This window comes from Pleurodeles waltl, chromosome 1_2 (genome assembly GCF_031143425.1).
Source record: "Pleurodeles waltl isolate 20211129_DDA chromosome 1_2, aPleWal1.hap1.20221129, whole genome shotgun sequence".
NCBI lineage: Eukaryota > Metazoa > Chordata > Amphibia > Caudata > Salamandridae > Pleurodeles > Pleurodeles waltl.
In genome coordinates, this window is record NC_090437.1 from 118128359 (window position 1) to 118150429 (window position 22071).

The window sequence follows — 22071 nt, forward strand, 5'->3', positions numbered from 1 at the left end:
CTTTACAGCACTACACTGGAGGATTCCACAGCGCCGGAGGACAACTCAGAGAGCTGTGAATCGCAGGATGGAGTGCTGGGGGCTTAGGCACCGCTGCGCACGAAGAACATGTGGAAGAAGTGCACTGAAGCCCCAGGAGCTGCAGAAGACGCAGTGCACAGGGGAACTGCTGCTGCACGGGGAGGCAAGCTCTTACCTCCACCAAATTTTGATAGCTGGATCTTTTTGACAGTTTGGGTCACTTTGGTCCACCACCTGTGTTCCAGGGATCATGCTCATCAACAGGAGAGGACTCCCAGAGTACTGGCTGTCGTTGCAAACAGGTGTCTGCTGAAGCAGGGAAGTGAATCCATCACTCCAGGGGAGATTCCTTTGTAGGAGGCTGGACTGGCTTGTAGTGAGTACCAAGGGGTACTTACACCTTGCACCAGGCCCAGGTATCCCTTATTAGTGTATAGGGTTGTGAGAAAGTAGCCTCTTTCTAGCCTTGTTACCCCCACTTTTGGCCTGTTTGTGAGTGTATGTCAGGGTGTTTTCACTGTCTCACTGGGATCCTGCTAGCCAGGGCCCAGTGCTCATAGTGAAAACCCTATGTTTTCAGTATGTTTGTTATGTGTCACTGGGACCCTGCTAGTCAGGACCCCAGTGCTCATAGGTTTGTGGCCTATATGTATGTGTTCCCTGTGTAGTGCCTAACTGTCTCACTGAGGCTCTGCTAACCAGAACCTCAGTGGTTATGCTCTCTCATTTCTTTCAAATTGTCAATAACAGGCTAGTGACCAATTTTACCAATTTACATTGGATTACTGGAACACCCTTATAATTCCCTAGTATATGGTACTGAGGTACCCAGGGTATTGGGGTTCCAGGAGATCCCTATGGGCTGCAGCATTTCTTTTGCCACCCATAGGGAGCTCTGACAATTCTTACACAGGCCTGCCACTGCAGCCTGAGTGAAATAACGTCCACGTTATTTCACAGCCATTTTACACTGCACTTAAGTAACTTATAAGTCACCTATATGTCTAACCTTTACCTGGTAAAGGTTAGGTGCAAAGTTACTTAGTGTGAGGGCACCCTGGCACTAGCCAAGGTGCCCCCACATTGTTCAGGGCCAATTCCCCGGACTTTGTGAGTGCGGGGACACCATTACACGCGTGCACTACATATAGGTCACTACCTATATGTAGCTTCACAATGGTAACTCCGAATATGGCCATGTAACATGTCTATGATCATGGAATTGCCCCCTCTATGCCATCCTGGCATAGTTGGCACAATCCCATGATCCCAGTGGTCTGTAGCACAGACCCTGGTACTGCCAAACTGCCCTTCCTGGGGTTTCCCTGCAGCTGCTGCTGCTGCCAACCCCTCAGACAGGCATCTGCCCTCCTGGGGTCCAGCCAGGCCTGGCCCAGGATGGCAGAACAAAGGACTTCCTCTGAGAGAGGGTGTTACACCCTCTCCCTTTGGAAAATGGTGTGAAGGCAGGGGAGGAGTAGCCTCCCCCAGCCTCTGGAAATGCTTTCTTGGGCACAGATGTGCCCAATTCTGCATAAGCCAGTCTACACCGGTTCAGGGGACCCCTTAGCCCTGCTCTGGCGCGAAACTGGACAAAGGAAAGGGGAGTGACCACTCCCCTGACCTGCACCTCCCCTGGGAGGTGTCCAGAGCTCCTCCAGTGTGCTCCAGACCTCTGCCATCTTGGAAACAGAGGTGCTGCTGGCACACTGGACTGCTCTGAGTGGCCAGTGCCACCAGGTGACGTCAGAGACTCCTTCTGATAGGCTCCTTCAGGTGTTAGTAGCCTATCCTCTCTCCTAGGTAGCCAAACCCTCTTTTCTGGCTATTTAGGGTCTCTGTCTCTGGGGAAACTTTAGATAACGAATGCAAGAGCTCATCCGAGTTCCTCTGCATCTCTCTCTTCACCTTCTGCCAAGGAATCGACTGCTGACCGCGCTGGAAGCCTGCAAAACTGCAACATAGTAGCAAAGACGACTACTGCAACTCTGTAACGCTGATCCTGCCGCCTTCTCGACTGTTTTCCTGGTGGTGCATGCTGTGGGGGTAGTCTGCCTCCTCTCTGCACTAGAAGCTCCGAAGAAATCTCCCGTGGGTCGACGGAATCTTCCCCCTGCAACTGCAGGCACCAAAAAGCTGCATTACTGGTCCCTTGGGTCTCCTCTCAGCACGACGAGCGAGGTCCCTCGAATCCAGCAACTCTGTCCAAGTGACCCCCACAGTCCAGTGACTCTTCAGTCCAAGTTTGGTGGAGGTAAGTCCTTGCCTCACCTCGCTAGACTGCATTGCTGGTAACCGCGACTTTTGCAGCTACTCCGGCCCCTGTGCACTTCCGGCGGAAATACTTTGTGCACAGCCAAGCCTGGGTCCACGGCACTCTAACCTGCATTGCACGACTTTCTAAGTTGGTCTCCGGCGACGTGGGACTCCTTTGTGCGACTTCGGGTGAGCACTGTTTCACGCATCCTCGTAGTGCCTGTTTCTGGCACTTCTCCGGGTGCTACCTGCTGCTAACAGGGCTCCTTGTCTTGCTCGACGTCCCCTCTACCTCCTGGTCCAATTTGCGACCTCCTGGTCCATCCTGGGCCGCAGCAGCATCCAAAAACGCTAACTGCACGATTTGCAGCTAGCAAGGCTTGTTGGCGTTTTTTCGGCAGGAAAACACTTCTGCACGACTCTACAAGGCGAGTGGGATCCGTCCTCCAAAGGGGAAGTCTCTAGCCCTTTGCGTTCCTGCAGAAACCGCAGCTTCTTCTGTCCAGTAGAAGCTTCTTTGCACCCGCAGCTGGCATTTCCTGGGCATCTGCCCATCTCCGACTTGCTTGTGACTTTTGGACTTGGTCCTCTTGTTCCACAGGTACCCCAGATTGGAAATCCAGTGTTGTTGCATTGTTGGTTTGTGTCTTTCCTGCATTATTCCTCTAACACAACTTCTTTGTCTTTAGGGGAACTTTAGTGCACTTTGCACTCACTTTTCAGGGTCTTGGGGAGGGCTAATTTTCTAACTCTCACTATTTTCTAATAGTCCCAGCTACCCTCTACAAGGTCACATAGGTTTGGGGTCCATTCGTGGTTCGCATTCCACTTTTGGAGTATATGGTTTGTGTTGCCCCTATCCCTATGTTTCCCCATTGCATCCTATTGTAACTATACATTGTTTGCACTGTTTTCTAAGACTATACTGCATATTTTTGCTATTGTGTACATATATCTTGTGTATATTTCCTATCCTCTCACTGAGGGTACACTCTAAGATACTTTGGCATATTGTCATAAAAATAAAGTACCTTTATTTTTAGTATAACTGTGTATTCTGTTTTCTTATGATATTGTGCATATGACACTAAGTGGTACTGTAGTAGCTTCACACGTCTCCTAGTTCAGCCTAAGCTGCTCTGCTAAGCTACCATTATCTATCAGCCTAAGCTGCTAGACACCCTATACACTAATAAGGGATAACTGGGCCTGGTGCAAGGTGCAAGTACCCCTTGGTACTCACTACAAGCCAGTCCAGCCTCCTACATTGGTTGTGCAGCGGTGGGATAAGTGCTTTGAGACTACTTACCACTCTTGTCATTGTACTTTTCATAAGAGAAAAATATACAAAACAAGGTCAGTGTATATACACATAGCCAAAAAGTTTTGCATTTCCTCTTTTCACTCTTTTCTAAGTGCTGAAAAGTACTTCTAAACTTTCTAAAAAGTTCTAAAAAGTTTAAAAAGTTTTTTTCTGTCTTTCTAAAAGTTCAGAAAACTTTTTTCTCTTTTTCTATCACTTTAACTCTCTCTAAAAATGTCTGGCACAGGCCAAAATGTTGATCTGTCCAAACTTGCATATGACCACCTTAGCTGGAAAGGAGCAAGGAGTCTCTGTGTAGAGAGAGGTTTGAGTGTAGGGAAGAATCCTTCCTTGGAATTGTTGCTTAATATGCTTAGAGAACAAGATAAGGCCATAGGGGCCACATCTGTTGAAAAAGTAGCAAATGGTTCCCAATCTGATCCAGGGACTCCCCCAGGAAAAGATTCAGGAAAGAAAGTTCCTAGCCTGCCCATTACTAGACAGTCTAGCATAGTTGGTAATGATGAAGAGCCACACCATACAAATAGTGTTGTCTCACATCATAGCAAGAGCATTTATTCACACCACAGTAGAAGTGATGTTTCTGTTAGCCAAGCTGTTAGGGTGGCCTCTGTAAGGGACAGGTCTCCTTCTGTTCATTCCCATCATACCTCTGTATCTAGAAATGTCCCTCCCACCAACCCTGATGACAGATTGTTAGAAAGGGAACTCAATAAGTTGAGGGTGGAACAAACCAGACTGAAGCTTAAAAAGCAACAGCTGGATTTGGATAGACAGTCTTTAGAATTAGAGAAGGAAAGACAGAAGTTGGGTTTAGAAACCCATGGTGGCAGCAGCAGTATTCCCCATAGTCATCCTGCAAAAGAGCATGATTCCAGGAATCTGCAAAAGATAGTTCCCCCTTATAAGGAGGGGGATGACATTAACAAGTGGTTTGCTGCACTTGAGAGGGCCTGTGTTGTACAGGATGTCCCTCAAAGGCAGTGGGCTGCTATCCTATGGCTATCATTTAGTGGAAAAGGTAGGGATAGGCTCCTTACTGTGAAAGAAAGTGATGCCAATAATTTTACAGTACTTAAGAATGCACTCCTGGATGGTTATGGCTTAACCACTGAACAATACAGGATAAAGTTCAGAGAGACCAAAAAGGAGTCTTCACAAGACTGGGTTGATTTCATTGACCATTCAGTGAAGGCCTTGGAGGGGTGGTTACATGGCAGTAAAGTTACTGATTATGACAGCCTGTATAACTTGATCCTGAGAGAGCATATTCTTAATAATTGTGTGTCTGATTTGTTGCACCAGTACTTGGTGGACTCTGATCTGACCTCTCCCCAAGAATTGGGAAAGAAGGCAGACAAATGGGTCAGAACAAGGGTGAACAGAAAAGTTCATACAGGGGGTGACAAAGAGAACAATAAGAAGAAAGATGGTGAAAAATCTCAAGATAAGCATGGGGACAAGGGTAAAACCAAAGATCCCACTTCAAATCTTAAACACTCTTCAGGGGGTGGGGATAAAACAAATTCTTCCTCTTCTTCTCAACCTACACAATTTAAAAAGCCTTGGTGCTTTGTGTGTAAAAATAGAGGCCATAGGCCAGGGGATAAGTCCTGTCCAGGTAAACCCCCTGAGCCTACCACCACTAATACATCAAGCTCTAGTGCCCCTAGCAGTAGTGGTACTAGTGGTGGGACTGCTGGCAACAGTCAAGTTAAGGGTGTAGTTGGGTTCACTTATGGGTCCATAGTAGAAACTGGGGTAGTCAGTCCCAAGACAGTTTCTGTCACACCTAGTGGCATTGGCCTTGCCACACTGGCTGCTTGTCCCCTTACAATGGATAAGTACAGGCAGACAGTTTCAATAAATGGTGTTGAGGCCTTGGCCTACAGGGACACAGGTGCCAGTATCACTTTGGTGACTGAAAACCTAGTGCACCCTGATCAACACATCATTGGACAACAGTATAAGATTATTGATGTCCATAACTCCACTAAGTTTCTTCCCTTAGCTATAATTCAGTTTAGTTGGGGTGGAGTTACTGGCCCTAAGCAGGTGGTGGTATCACCTAGCTTACCTGTAGACTGTCTCTTAGGTAATGACCTAGAGGCCTCAGGTTGGGCTGATGTAGAGTTTTATGCCCATGCAGCCATGCTGGGCATCCCTGAGGAATTGTTCCCTCTCATTTCTACTGAAATGAAAAAGCAAAGGAGAGAAGGCCTGAAAACTCAGGATCCCTCTCCATCAACAGGTAAAAAGGGTATCAGAGTATCCCCTAACCACTCTACCATTCAGGATACCATGCCTGTGGTGGGAGAAACCTCTCCTGGGGTGACACCTGTTCCAAGGAAATCATCAGCTGGCACAGCTGGACTCCCTGAGGTAGAAGTACCTCTCTGTGGGATAACTAACATTGGTGAGAAAAAGAGCACCATTTTAGTTAACATGGAGCATTCCTCCAACCCCCCCAGAGAAACTTTAGTGCAGAAACCCTGCACTGCCTCACAACACTTAGGACAGCATCCCTGCCCTAGTGTGGAGCTCATAGGACAGCATCCCTGCCCTGCTCCAACTCAAGAGAAACAGCATCCCTGTTCTCTCTTCCAGCCATATGGACAAAGTTTTTGCCCAGCTATGGCTTTTCTGAGACAGCATCTCTGTCTGGCATTTACATCACTACAAATAGGTTCAGTGGACAATTCCCACTGCTCTAAACTAAAAATTGCTGATAGAAACCCTGAAAATACATCTTCACATTATTGCTTAGCTAAAAAACTTCAAACAGGGTGGTTTACATCCCCACAGGGAAGTAACCATATAGTGGATGATAAAGGGAGTAACCAGTCTATTGCAGAGCTACTCTCTACTTATCACCACTTAGACAATAAAGTCTCAACTGGCCATGGTTAGCCTTATTGTCCTTCGTTTGGGGGGGGGGTTGTGTGAGAAAGTAGCCTCTTTCTAGCCTTGTTACCCCCACTTTTGGCCTGTTTGTGAGTGTATGTCAGGGTGTTTTCACTGTCTCACTGGGATCCTGCTAGCCAGGGTCCAGTGCTCATAGTGAAAACCCTATGTTTTCAGTATGTTTGTTATGTGTCACTGGGACCCTGCTAGTCAGGACCCCAGTGCTCATAAGTTTGTGGCCTATATGTATGTGTTCCCTGTGTGGTGCCTAACTGTCTCACTGAGGCTCTGCTAACCAGAACCTCAGTGGTTATGCTCTCTCATCTCTTTCAAATTGTCACTAACAGGCTAGTGACCAATTTTACCAATTTACATTGGCTTACTGGAACACCCTTATAATTCCCTAGTATATGGTACTGAGGTACCCAGGGTATTGGGGTTCCAGGAGATCCCTATGGGCTGCAGCATTTCTTTTGCCACCCATAGGGAGCTCTGACAATTCTTACACAGGCCTGCCACTGCAGCCTGAGTGAAATAACGTCCACGTTATTTCACAGCCATTTTACACTGCACTTAAGTAACTTATAAGTCACCTATATGTCTAACCTTTACCTGGTAAAGGTTAGGTGCAAAGTTACCTAGTGTGAGGGCACCCTGGCACTAGCCAAGGTGCCCCCACATTGTTCAGGGCCAATTCCCCCGACTTTGTGAGTGCGGGGACACCATTACACGCGTGCACTACATATAGGTCACTACCTATATGTAGCTTCACAATGGTAACTCCGAATATGGCCATGTAACATGTCTATGATCATGGAATTGCCCCCTCTATGCCATCCTGGCATAGTTGGCACAATCCCATGATCCCAGTGGTCTGTAGCACAGACCCTGGTACTGCCAAACTGCCCTTCCTGGGGTTTCACTGCAGCTGCAGCTGCTGCCAACCCCTCAGACAGGCATCTGCCCTCCTGGGGTCCAGCCAGGCCTGGCCCAGGATGGCAGAACAAAGGACTTCCTCTGAGAGAGGGTGTTACACCCTCTCCCTTTGGAAAATGGTGTGAAGGCAGGGGAGGAGTAGCCTCCCCCAGCCTCTGGAAATGCTTTCTTGGGCACAGATGTGCCCAATTCTGCATAAGCCAGTCTACACCGGTTCAGGGGACCACTTAGCCCTGCTCTGGCGCGAAACTGGACAAAGGAAAGGGGAGTGACCACTCCCCTGACCTGCACCTCCCCTGGGAGGTGTCCAGAGCTCCTCCAGTGTGCTCCAGACCTCTGCCATCTTGGAAACAGAGGTGCTGCTGGCACACTGGACTGCTCTGAGTGGCCAGTGCCACCAGGTGACGTCAGAGACTCCTTCTGATAGGCTCCTTCAGGTGTTAGTAGCCTATCCTCTCTCCTAGGTAGCCAAACCCTCTTTTCTGGCTATTTAGGGTCTCTGTCTCTGGGGAAACTTTAGATAACGAATGCAAGAGCTCATCCGAGTTCCTCTGCATCTCTCTCTTCACCTTCTGCCAAGGAATCGACTGCTGACCGCGCTGGAAGCCTGCAAAACTGCAACATAGTAGCAAAGACGACTACTGCAACTCTGTAACGCTGATCCTGCCGCCTTCTCGACTGTTTTCCTGGTGGTGCATGCTGTGGGGGTAGTCTGCCTCCTCTCTGCACTAGAAGCTCCGAAGAAATCTCCCGTGGGTCGACGGAATCTTCCCCCTGCAACCGCAGGCACCAAAAAGCTGCATTACCGGTCCCTTGGGTCTCCTCTCAGCACGACGAGCGAGGTCCCTCGAATCCAGCAACTCTGTCCAAGTGACCCCCACAGTCCAGTGACTCTTCAGTCCAAGTTTGGTGGAGGTAAGTCCTTGCCTCACCTCGCTAGACTGCATTGCTGGGAACCGCGACTTTTGCAGCTACTCCGGCCCCTGTGCACTTGTGGCGGAAATCCTTTGTGCACAGCCAAGCCTGGGTCCACGGCACTCTAACCTGCATTGCACGACTTTCTAAGTTGGTCTCCGGCGACGTGGGACTCCTTTGTGCGACTTCGGGTAAGCACCGTTTCACGCATCCTCGTAGTGCCTGTTTCTGGCACTTCTCCGGGTGCTACCTGCTGCTAAGAGGACTCCTCGTCTTGCTCGACGTCCCCTCTACCTCCTGGTCCAATTTGCGACCTCCTGGTCCCTCCTGGGCCGCAGCAGCGTCCAAAAACGCTAACCGCAAGATTTGCAGCTAGCAAGGCTTGTTGGCATTCTTTCGGCGGGAAAACACTTCTGCACGACTCTACAAGGCGAGAGGGGTCCGTCCTCCAAAGGGGAAGTCTCTAGCCCTTTGCGTTCCTGCAGAAACCGCAGCTTCTTCCGTCCAGTAGAAGCTTCTTTGCACCCGCAGCTGGCATTTCCTGGGCATCTGCCCATCTCCGACTTGCTTGTGACTTTTGGACTTGGTCCCCTTGTTCCACAGGTACCCCAGATTGGAAATCCAGCGTTGTTGCATTGTTGGTTTGTGTCTTTCCTGCACTATTCCTCTAACACAACTTCTTTGTCTTTAGGGGAACTTTAGTGCACTTTGCACTCACTTTTCAGGGTCTTGGGGAGGGCTAATTTTCTAATTGATATTGTGCATATGACACTAAGTGGTACTGTAGTAGCTTCACACGTCTCCTAGTTCAGCCTAAGCTGCTCTGCTAAGCTACCATTATCTATCAGCCTAAGCTGCTAGACACCCTATACACTAATAAGGGATAACTGGGCCTGGTGCAAGGTGCAAGTACCCCTTGGTACTCACTACAAGCCAGTCCAGCCTCCTACAAGGGTGTCTAGCAGCTTAGACTGATAGATAATGGTAGCTTAGCAGAGCAGCACAAGTGAAGCTCCTACAGCACCACTAGTGTCACTTGCACATTATCATAAGAAAACACAATACACAGATATACTAAAAATAAAGGTACTTTATTTTTATGACAATATGCCAAAGTATCTCAGAGTGTACCCTCAGTATGAGGATAGCAAATATACACAAGATATATGTACACAATACCAAAAATATGCAGTATAGTCTTAGAAAACAGTGCAAACAATGTATAGTTACAATAGGATGCAATGGGGACACATAGGGATAGGGGCAACACAAACCATATACTCCAAAAGTGGAATGCGAACCACGAATGGACCCCAAACCTATGTGACCTTGTAGAGGGTCGCTGGGACTATTAGAAAATAGTAAGGGTTGGAAAAATAGCCCACCCCAAGACCCTGAAAAGTGAGTGCAAAGTGCACTAAGGTTCCCCAAAGGACATAGAAGTCGTGATAGGGGAATTCTGCAGGAAAGACACAAACCAGCAATGCAACAACGATGGATTTCCAGTCGGGGTACCTGTGGAACAAGGGGACCAAGTCCAAAAGTCACAAGCAAGTCGGAGATGGGCAGATGCCCAGGAAATGCCAGCTGTGGGTGCAAAGAAGCTGCCACTGGACAGTAGAAGCTGAGGATTCTGCAGGAACGACAAGGGCTAGAGACTTCCCCTTTGGAGGATGGATCCCCCACGCCGTGGAGAGTTGTGCAGAAGTGTTTTCCCGCCGAATGATCGCCAACAAGCCTTGCTAGCTGCAAATCGTGGGGTTACGGTTTTTGGCTGCTGCTGTGGCCCAGGAGGGACCACGATGTCGCCAATTGCGTCTGGGGACAGAGGGGATGTGGAGCAAGACAAGGAGCCCTCTCAAAAGCAGGCAGCACCCACAGAAGTGCCGGAACAGGCACTACGAAGAAGAGTGAAACGGTGCTCACCCAAAGTTGCACAAAGGAGTTCCACACCGCTGGAGGACAACTTAGAAAGTCGTGCAATGCAGGTTAGAGTGCCGTGGACCCAGGCTTGGCTGTGCACAAAGGATTTCCGCCGGAAGTGCACAGAGGCCGGAGTAGCTGCAAAAGTCACGGTTCCCAGCAATGCAGTGTGGCGTGGGGAGGCAAGGACTTACCTCCACTAAACTTGGACTGAAGAGTCACTGGACTGTGGGAGTCACTTGGACACAGTTGCTGGATTCAAGGGACCTCGCTCGTCGTGCTGAGAGGAGACCCAGGGGACTGGTGATGCAGTTCTTTGGTGCCTGCGGCTGCAGGGGGACGATTCCGTCGACCCACAGGAGATTTCGTCGGAGCTTCTAGTGCAGAGAGGAGGCAGACTACCCCCACAGCATGCACCACCAGGAAAACAGTCGAGAAGGCGGCAGGACCAGTGTTACAGAGTTGCAGTAGTCGTCTTTGCTACTTTGTTGCAGTTTTGCAGGCTTCCAGCGCGGTCAGCAGTCAATTCCTTGACAGAAGGTGAAGAGAGAGATGCAGAGGAACTCTGACGATCTCTTGCATTCGTTATCTAAGGAAATCCCCAAAGCAGAGACCCTAAATAGCCAGAAAAGAGGGTTTGGCTACTTAGGAGCGAGGATAGGCTAGCAACACCTGAAGGAGCCTATCAGAAGGGGTCTCTGACGTCACCTGCTGGCCCTGGCCACTCAGAGCAGTCCAGTGTGCCAGCAACACCTCTGTTTCCAAGATGGCAGAGGTCTGGAGCACACTGGAGGAGCTCTGGACACCTCCCAGGGGAGGTGCAGGTCAGGGGAGTGGTCACTCCCCTTTCCTTTGTCCAGTTTCGCGCCAGAGCAGGGCTGAGGGGTCCCTGAACCGGTGTAGACTGGCTTATGCAGAAATGAGCACCATCTGTGCCCATGAAAGCATTTCCAGAGGCTGGGGGAGGCTACTCCTCCCCTGCCTTAACACCTTTTTCCAAAGGGAGAGGGTGTAACACCCTCTCTCTGAGGAAGTCCTTTGTTCTGCCATCCTGGGCCAAGCCTGACTGGACCCCAGGAGGGCAGAAACCTGTCTGAGGGGTTGGCAGCAGCAGCAGCTGCAGTGAAACCCCTGAAAAGGCAGTTTGGCAGTACCCGGGTCTGAGCTACAGACCCGTGGGATCATGGGATTGTGCCAACAATGCCAGGATGGCATAGAGGGGGCAATTCCATGATCTTAGACATGTTACATGGCCATATTCGGAGTTACCATTGTGAAGCTACACATAGGTATTGACCTATGTGTAGTGCACGAGTGTAATGGTGTCCCCGCATTCACAAAGTCCGGGGAATTTGCCCTGAACTATGTGGGAGCACCTTGGCTAGTGCCAGGGTGCCCACACACTAAGTAACTTTGCACCTAACGTTTTCCAGGTAAAGGTTAGACATATAGGTGACTTATAAGTTACTTAAGTGCAGTGAAAATGGCTGTGAAATAATGTGTGCATTATTTCACTCAGGCTGCAGTGGCAGGCGTGTGTAGGATTTGTCAGAGCTCCCTATATGAAATGACGTCACCTGTTGGCACTGGCCACTCAGAGCAGTCCAGTGTGCCAGCAACACCTCTGTTTCCAAGATGGCAGAGGCCTGGGGCACACTGGAGGAGCTCTGGGCACCTCCCCTGGGAGGTGCAGATCAGGGGAGTGGTCACTCTGTGCCCATCAAAGCATTTCCAGAGGCTGGGGGAGCATAACCACTGAGGTTCTGGTTAGCAGAGCCTCAGTGATACAGTTAGTCATCACACAGGGAACACATACAGGGCACATACTTATGAGCACTGGGGCCCTGCCGGGCAGGGTCCCAGTGACCCATAGACTAAAATATATATACAGTGAAATATGTGGGTAACATGCCAGGCAAGATGGTACTTTCCTACAGTATGCACCTATCAAAAGGGGTCTCTGACGTCACCTGCTGGCACTAGCCACTCAGAGGTCTCCAGAGGGTCCCCACACCTTGGGATCCAAGATGGCTAACGCCAGGGACACTCTGGGTGAGCTCTGGGCACCACCACTGGAATGGTGATGGACAGGGGAGTGGCCACTCCCCTTTCCTTTCTCTGGTTTTGCGTCAGAGCAGGGACTGGGGGTCCCTGAACCGTGTAGACTGGATTATGCAAGGAGCGCAGTACTGGAGGTCCATGATGGAGCCCCCAGGGTGCATGGAATAGGCCCCCCAGTACCAGTACCAGATCTGGATTGGGGGTTCAGTTCCATAATCTTAGACACCTCACATGTGTAGGAAAGTACCAGCTTGCCTGGCATGTTACCCCCATATTTCACTATATATATGTTGTTTTAGTTGTATGTGTCACTGGGACCCTGCCAGCCAGGGCCCCAGTGCTCATAAGTGTGCCCTGTATGTGTTACCTATGTTATGACTAACTGTCTCACTGAGGCTCTGCTATTCAGAACCTCAGTGGTTATGCTCTCTCATTTCTTTCCAAATTGTCACTAACAGGCTAGTGACCAATTTCACCAATTGACATTTGCATACTGGAACACCTAGAATATGGTACTGAGGTACCCAGGGTATTGGGGTTCCAGGAGATCCCTATGGGCTGCAGCATTTCTTTTGCCACCCATAGGGAGCTCTGACAATTCTTACACAGGCCTGCCACTGCAGCCTGAGTGAAATAACGTCCACGTTATTTCATAGCCATTTACCACTGCACTTAAGTAACTTATAAGTCACCTATATGTCTAACCTTTACCTGGTAAAGGTTAGGTGCTAAGTTACTTAGTGTGTGGGCACCCTGGCACTAGCCAAGGTGCTCCCACATTGTTCAGGGCAAATTCCCCAGACTTTGTGAGTGCGGGGACACCAGTACACACGTGCACTACACATAGGTCACTACCTATGTGTAGCTTCACAATGGTAACTCCGAACATGGCCATGTAACATGTCTATGATCATGGGATTGCCCCCCCAATGCCATCCTGGTATTGGGGAGACAATCCCATGATTCCCCGGGTCTCTAGCACAGACCCGGGTACTGCCAAACTGCCTTTTCAGGGGTTTCACTGCAGCTGCTGCTGCTGCCAACCCCTCAGACAGGTTTCTGCCCTCCTGGGGTCCAGCCAGGCTTGGCCCAGGAAGGCAGAACAAAGGACTTCCTCAGAGAGAGGGTGTTACACCCTCTCCCTTTGGAAAAAGGTGTTAAGGCAGGGGAGGAGTAGCCTCCCCCAGCCTCTGGAAATGCATTCATGGGCACAGATGGTGCCCATTTCTGCATAAGCCAGTCTACACCGGTTCAGGGACCCCTCATCCCTGCTCTGGCGCGAAACTGGACAAAGGAAAGGGGAGTGACCACTCCCCTGACCTGCACCTCCCCTGGGAGGTGTCCAGAGCTCCTCCAGTGTGCTCCAGACCTCTGCCATCTTGGAGACAGAGGTGCTGATGGCACATTGGACTGCTCTGAGTGGCCAGTGCCAGCAGGTGACGTCAGAGACTCCTTCTGATAGGCTCCTTCAGGTGGTGCTAGCCTATCCTCTCTCCTAAGTAGCCAAACCCTCTTTTCTGGCTATTTAGGGTCTCTGCTTTGGGGAATTCCTTAGATAACGAATGCAAGAGCTCATCAGAGTTCCTCTGCATCTCTCTCTTCACCTTCTGCCAAGGAATCGACTGCTGACCGCGCTGGAAGCCTGCAAAACTGCAACAAAGTAGCAAAGACGACTACTGCGACCTTGTAACGCTGATCCTGCCGCCTTCTCGACTGTTTTCCTGGTGGTGCATGCTGTGGGGGTAGTCTGCCTCCTCTCTGCACTAGAAGCTCCGAAGAAATCTCCCGTGGGTCGACGGAATCTTCCCCCTGCAACCGCAGGCACCAAAGAACTGCATCACCGGTCCTCTGGGTGTCCTCTCAGCACGACGAGCGAGGTCCCTTGAACTCAGCAACTCTGTCCAAGTGACTCCCACAGTCCAGTGACTCTTCAGTCCAAGTTTGGTGGAGGTAAGTCCTTGCCTCCCCACGCTAGACTGCATTGCTGGGAACCGCGTGTTTTGCAGCTACTCCGGCTCCTGTGCACTCCACGAAGATTTCCTTTGTGCACAGCCAAGTCTGGGTCCACGGCACTCTAACCTGCATTGCACAACTGTAGGAAAGTACCATCTTGCCTGGCATGTTACCCCCATTTTTCACTGTATATATGTTGTTTTAGTTGTATGTGTCACTGGGACCCTGCGAGCCAGGGCCCCAGTGCTCATAAGTGTGCCTGACTGTGTTACCTGTGTTATGACTAACTGTCTCACTGAGGCTCTGCTATCCAGAACCTCAGTGGTTATGCTCTCTCATTTCTTTCCAAACAGGCTAGTGACCAATTTCACCAATTCACATTGGCATACTGGAACACCCTTATAATTCCCTAGTATATGGTACTAAGGTACCCAGGGTATTGGGGTTCCAGGAGATCCCTATGGGCTGCAGCATTTCTTTTGCCACCCATAGGGAGCTCTAACAATTCTTACACAGGCCTGCCACTGCAGCCTGAGTGAAATAATGCACACATTATTTCACAGCCCTTTTCACTGCACTTAAGTAACTTATAAGTCACCTATATGTCTAACCTTTACCTGGTAAAGGTTAGGTGCAAAGTTACTTAGTGTGTGGGCACCCTGGCACTAGCCAAGGTGCCCCCACATTGTTCAGGGCAAATTTCCCGGACTTTGTGAGTGCGGGGACACCATTACACGCGTGCACTACACATAGGTCACTATCTATGTGTAGCTTCACAATGGTAACTCCGAATATGGCCATGTAACATGTCTAAGATCATGGAATTGCCCCCTCTATGCCATCCTGGCATTGTTGGCACAATCCCATGATCCCACGGGTCTGTAGCACAGACCCGGGTACTGCCAAACTGCCTTTTCAGGGGTTTCACTGCAGCTGCTGCTGCTGCCAACCCCTCAGACAGGTTTCTGCCCTCCTGGGGTCCAGCCAGGCTTGGCCCAGGAAGGCAGAACAAAGGACTTCCTCAGAGAGAGGGTGTTACACCCTCTCCCTTTGGAAAAAGGTGTGAAGGCAGGGGAGGAGTAGCCTCCCCCAGCCTCTGGAAATGCTTTCATGGGCACAGATGGTGCCCATTTCTGCATAAGCCAGTCTACACCGGTTCAGGGACCCCTCAGCCCTGCTCTGGTGCGAAACTGGACAAAGGAAAGGGGAGTGACCATTCCCCTGACCTGCACCTCCCCTGGGAGGTGCCCAGAGCTCCTCCAGTGTGCTCCAGACCTCTGCCATCTTGGAAACAGAGGTGCTGCTGGCACACTGGACTGCTCTGAGTGGCCAGGGCCAGCAGGTGACATCAGAGACTCCTTCTGATAGGCTCCTTCAGGTGCTGCTAGCCTATCCTCTCTCCTAAGTAGCCAAACCTCCTTTTCTGGCTATTTAGGGTCTCTGCTTTGGGGAATTCCTTAGATAACGAATGCAAGAGCTCATCAGAGTTCCTCTGCATCTCTCTATTCACCTTCTGCCAAGGGATCGACTGCTGACCGCGCTGGAAGCCTGCAAAACTGCAACAAAGTAGCAAAGACGACTACTATGATCCTACCGCCTTATCGACTGTTTTCCTGGTGGTGCATGCTGTGGGGGTAGTCTGCCTCCTCTCTGCACTAGAAGCTCTGAAGAAATCTCCCGTGGGTCGACGGAATCTTCCCCCTGCAACCGCAGGCACCAAAGAACTGCATCACCGGTCTTCTGGGTCTCCTCTCAGCACAACGAGCGAGGTCCCTTGAACTCAGCAACTCTGTCCAAGTGACTCCCACAGTCCAGTGACTCTTCAGTCCAAGTTTGGTGGAGGTAAGTCCTTGCGTCCCCACGGTAGACTGCATTGCTGGGAACCGCATGTTTTGCAGATACTCCGGCTCCTGTGCACTCTTCCAGGATTTCCTTTGTGCACAGCCAGGCCTGGGTCCCAGGCACTCTAACCTGCAGTGCACGACCTCCTGAGTTGTCCTCCGGCGGCGTGGGACCCTCTTTTGTGACTTCGGGTGAGCTCCGGTTCACTCCACTTCGTAGTGCCTGTTCCAACACTTCTGCGGGTGCTGCTTGCTTCTGAGTGGGCTCTTTGTCTTGCTGGACGCCCCCTCTGTCCCCTCACGCAATTGGCGACATCCTGGTCCCTCCTGGGCCACAGCAGCATCCAAAAACCCTAACCGTAACCCTTGCAGCTAGCAAGGCTTGTTTGCGGTCTTTTTGCACGGAAACACCTCTGCACGACTCTTCACGACGTGGGACATCCATCCTCCAAAGGGGAAGTTTCTAGCCCTTGTCGTTCTTGCAGAATCCACACCTTCTACCATCCAGTGGCAGCTTCTTTGCACCCACAGCTGACATTTCCTGGGCATCTGCCCACTCCCGACTTGATCGTGACTTTTGTACTTGGTCGTCTTGTTCCACAGGTACTCTCGTCAGGAAATCCATCGTTGTTGCATTGCTGGTGCTGGTCTTCCTTGCAGAATTCCCCTATCACGACTTCTGTGCTCTTTGGGGAACTTAGGTGCACTTTGCACCCACTTTTCAGGGTCTTGGGGTGGGCTATTTTTCTAACCCTCACTGTTTTCTTACAGTCCCAGCGACCTTCTACAAGGTCACATAGGTTTGGGGTCCATTCGTGGTTCGCATTCCACTTCTAGAGTATATGGTTTGTGTTGCCCCTATCCATATGGGCCCCCATTGCATTCTATTGTGACTATACATTGTTTGCACTGTTTTCTATTGCTATTACTGCATATTTTGGTATTGTGTACATATATCTTGTGTATATTTGCTATTCTCATACTGAGGGTACTCACTGAGATACTATGGCATATTGTCATAAAAATAAAGTACCTTTATTTTTAGTATATCTGTGTATTGTGTTTTCTTATGATATTGTGCAAGTGACACTAGTGGTACTGTAGGAGCTTCACTCGTCTCCTAGTTCAGCCTAAGCTGCTCTGCTAAGCTACCATTTTTTATCAGCCTAAGCTGCTAGACACCCTATACACTAATAAGGGATACCTGGGCCTGGTGCAAAGTGTAAGTACCCCTTGGTACTCACTACAAGCCAGTCCAGCCTCCTACAACAACCTCCTGAGTTGTCCTCCGGCGGCGTGGGACTCTCTTGTGTAACTTCGGGTGAGCACTGTTTCACTCCACTTCGTAGTGCCTGTTCCGGCACTTCTGCGGGTGCTGCTTGCTTCTGAGAGGGCTCCTTGTCTTGCTGGACGCCCCCTCTGTCTCCTCACGCAATTGGTGACATCCTGGTCCCTCCTGGGCCACAGCAGCATCCAAAAACCCTAACCGCGAGCTTTGCAGCTAGCAAGGCTTGATGGCGGTGTTTCTGCGGGAAAACACTTCTGCACGACTCTTCACGACGTCGGACATCCATCCTCCAAAGGGGAGTTTCTAGCCCTTGTCGTTCTTGCAGAATCCTCAGCTTCTACCATCCGGTGGCAGCTTCTTTGCACCCACATCTGGCATTTCCTGGGCATCTGCCCACTCTCGACTTGATCGTGACTTTTGGACTTGGTCCCCTTGTTCCACAGGTACTCTCGTCTGGAAATCCATTGTTGTTGCATTGCTGGTGTTGGTCTTTTCTGCAGAATTCCCCTATCACGACTTCTGTGCTCTTTGGGGAACTTAGGTGCACTTTGCACCCACTTTTCAGGGTCTTGGGGTGGGCTATTTTTCTAACCCTCACTGTTTTCTTACAGTCCCAGCGACCCTCTACAAGGTCACATAGTTTTGGGGTCCATTCATGGTTCGCATTCCACTTCTAGAGTATACGGTTTGTGTTGCCCCTATCCCTATGTGCCCCCATTGCATTCTATTGTGACTATATGTTGTTTGCACTGTTTTCTATTGCTATTACTGCATATTTTGGTATTGTGTACATATATCTTGTGTATATTTGCTATCCTCATACTGAGGGTACTCACTGAGATACTTTGGCATTTTGTCATAAAAATAAAGTACCTTTATTTTTAGTATATCTGTGTATTGTATTTTCCTATGATATTGTGCATATGACACTAGTGGTACTGTAGGAGCTTCACTCGTCTCCTAGTTCAGCCTAAGCTGCTCTGCTGAGCTACCTTTTCTATCAGCCTAAGCTGCTAGACACCCCTCTTCACTAATAAGGGATACCTGGGCCTGGTGCATGGTGTAAGTACCCCTTGGTACTCACTACAAGCCAGTCCAGCCTCCTACAACATGGTCATATTCAGAGTAGTATTGTGAAGCTACATATATATTTTGACGTATATGTAGTGCACGCTTATAATGGTGTCCCCGCACTCACGAAGTCCGGGGAATTGGCCCTGAACAACATGGGGGCACTAGGAAAGGGGCCCTCACACACAGTAACTTTGCACCTAGCCTTCAGAAAGTGAAGGTTAGACATATATAGGTGACTTATAAGTTACCAGGTGCAGTGAAAAATGGTTGTGAAATAGTGTGTGCACTATTTCACTCAGGCTGCAGTGGCAGTCCTGAAGAAAGGATTGTATGAGCTCCTTACGGGTGGCAAAAGAAATGCTGCAGCCCATAAGGATCTCCTGGAACACCAATGCTCTGGGTAACTAGGTACCATATACTAGGGACTTACAAGGGGGGTCCAGTGTGCCAATCAGAATTGGAATATGGAGTCACTAAACTATAGTGACAAATTTGGTACACAGAGAGAGCATAAGCACTGGAGTTCTGGTTAGCAGAACTCCAGTGATGCAGTTTAGCATAATGACAACACACATAGGCCACAAGCTTTGAGCACTGGGGTCCTGGCTAGCAGGATCCCAGTGAGACAGGAAAACCACACTGAAACAGGTAAAAAATGGGAGTAACCATGCTAGAAAGGGGCTACTTTCTCTAAGGTGCCCTCTTGATTAGATTAGGAGGGGGCAGGAGAGGGATGCGTTTATGATTTTTAGCCACATCAGTGGGTAAGCTCAGCCACATATAACCTCCAAAAATCAGTTTCAGCCATGATGGATGTTTGAAGAATGCTGCCCCCTGGGATTGATTTTAGCCACACTTCCCAGGAAGTGGTCATCACAGGGGGAAGGACCCTGCATCTGATTGAAGAACCAGGACCCCTCTGTTTTTCTCCCAGGAGCAAGGATAAATATGGCAGAGCTGGACCCACACCTCAGATCCCTACAAGGAAGAACATCAGAAAAAGGACTGCCCTGCTGGACCTCTGCCCTGCACCTGGACACTGCACTCTGAAGGACTGCACCAGCTGCACACTTGGGCTTCACCATAAGAAGGACTTGGCCTGGCTTCAACTGGTTCAAGGAGGGACTCCCTGTTTGCTACAGGTACACAATTGCTAACCAGCGTCCCCTACATCAACTCCTAAAGAAGCTGACCATTGTCCAGTGGCCAATTTGGAGTTTGCGCCAGGTGCATTCTGGGAGTTGTAGTCTGCACCCTCAAGGAGCAACTCAGAGCTTCTGGAACCTTGGGATGAGCTGTGGACTCCTAAAAGACCTTCTGGAAGAAGATCCAGAAGTTTGGAGAACTTTTTGGAAAAACCTCCGTAAAGGGACTGACCCACTGCGGCAACTCTAATCGGCTTGCCTTAACCGTGACCCGGCTTGACTTGCAGGTTTGTTTTGCTGAAGAAAATCTCAGAAAAAGTGGCTAAGTCAGAACATAGAAAGTTGACCGGGACCTCCCTCACAGGGTATCCGAAGAGGGCTCCAGGGACGTCGGATCAAGATTCAGGTTTTCCTCGGTCAAAGGATTTTCATCTCGTAAAATCATCTAAATCCGAACGTAGAAATCTTCCCAAAGGGCTCCTGCGACACGTATCCGATGAAGGGCTCCAGGGAGGTCGGATCGGACGGGCGACTTCGTCCTGCTGAAGAAAATCTTCAACAAAATGATTAAGTCCTGAGGTAAACTTTTGGCTGAGGCTTCCCGCTTGCTGTAGTCGAGCAGTGCTCCATCGCGGTCGGCCTTAAACTTTGACTTTGCCCCAGTCGAGGTGCAACCAAAGGATCAGATTGGCGCCATTTGTTTCTAAGCACTAAAAAACACAAATTCTTTAAAAAAAAAAACATTTCTCTGGTTCCCTATATCCCTTTTTATTTGTTTTGGTGTCATTTTAAATCTTAAAATATTTCCTATTTTATATATTGGTTTTGGATTTTTCATCTGTTTCCTGTGTTTTATTTAATTACTGTTTTGTGATATTGAATGCTTTACACTCTGTCTCCTAAGTTAAGCCCTTTCACTCATTGCCAAGCTACCAAAGGGTGAGCTGGGATTAATTTATTGTGACCTAACTGAACCTAGTGGAGGTTAGTAGCCTATTGCTAGGTGTAGGTACTTACCTGCCCTTACCAATAATCTACTTTCCAACATTTGTAAAATCAACTATCAAGAATAAACTTTCCTTACCCAAACGAGGAGGTTGAGCCGAGTGTATTGGATCTTGAAGATCAGCAAGCACAGTTATAGAAAAGATCAACACATTTCCCAACAGAAATCAGTGTTTTAAAGGAAAATAAATGAGACTAAGAATCATTCATGTCGTTCCAATTTAAGGTTTACTAGAATTCTGCAAAATGCCAAAGGCATGGACATGATTATTCCATTAATAGAAAAATTGGTTCAAAAGGATATCCTGCCTGACTTTATGGCCGACATTACAATTATGAGAGCACACAGAGTCCCAGGGCAAATTCGAAATGCCCAATCGAGATATCCACAAACAGTTTTGGCGAACTTTTCAGATTACCGGATAAAAGAATGAATTTTGTTGAAGGCAAGACCACAGAAATCATTTGGTTCTACAGAAGAATTTTCCTGTCAGGTTTTTCCATGCATTATAGTGCCAGCAGCAAGGAGACACAAAGGGCTTGATTTAGATGTTGGTGGTAACCATCCCGCTGTCACTTTTTTGTCTGATTTATCGCCCGCCGTCTTGGCGGTCCGCTAGTCCTATTTAGATGTTGGCGGGACCATTGACGAAAGACCGTCTCAGTCCCGCCCAATCCTCCAGGCTTTGGATCCTGCGTCGACGGAGTAATGGGAATCAGTGGCTGGCAGTGTCACGGTTTCAGGCGGGTCTGATTAGGACTCTGGTTGGGACACCCCTTGAGGTCACTGAATATCCTAAAGAGGTAGTGTACTGGGGCAGAAGAGGACAAGCACAGGAAACAGGAAAGTGAAAGCAGAGCAACCCTTGTGTGAACAAACAGGAAACCTCCCACAGTGACAGGGAATGTCAATGCCTCTGTGCAGTTTGCTCTTACAGATAGTCACCCTTCCAGCCCCACAGAAAGGAGGCAGTAGAAGTGATTCTGTCTCTGGACCCTAGAGCACAAACAAGGATAGTACTTACATACACACAACAAGCTCTTGTGGGTCCAGCTGGAAACACAGTGGTGATTCCTGGAACAACAGAAATAGCACACTGTCACTGTTAGGCACGAAAGACAACGTATAACACTAGACAAGGATGGGGACTGTAATTGCCTCCCAGACCCCAGGAGCCAACCCCAGTACAAAGGAGGACACTTATACACTGGTGAAGACTGATAGAACACTTACCAGACACAAATAACCAAGAAGAAACTGAAACAGAAGGGAACAAACTAAGAGACAGAGGCAAGAACTGTGAACAGGCTCAGGCTGAAGCAAAGGCAGGACTAGGACTTGAAAACCGGGCATAAACGTCTGGCTGGAACAAACAGAGATAGGACTGGGAAAGTGAGAGCAGGCTCTGGCTGGAACAGGCAAGG

General features: G+C 49.3%; 1 long non-coding RNA gene across 1 annotated transcript in view; it reads right to left on the minus strand.

The window, feature by feature from the left end:
• LOC138295355 (uncharacterized) overlaps positions 1-21692 on the minus strand; it is a 131336-nt gene extending 109644 nt beyond the window's left edge. Inside the window, exon 1 of the long non-coding RNA XR_011203575.1 lies at positions 21672-21692. This is a non-coding gene — a long non-coding RNA (uncharacterized lncRNA). The remainder of the gene's footprint in view (positions 1-21671) is intronic.
• Positions 21693-22071: the final 379 nt, after the last annotated feature.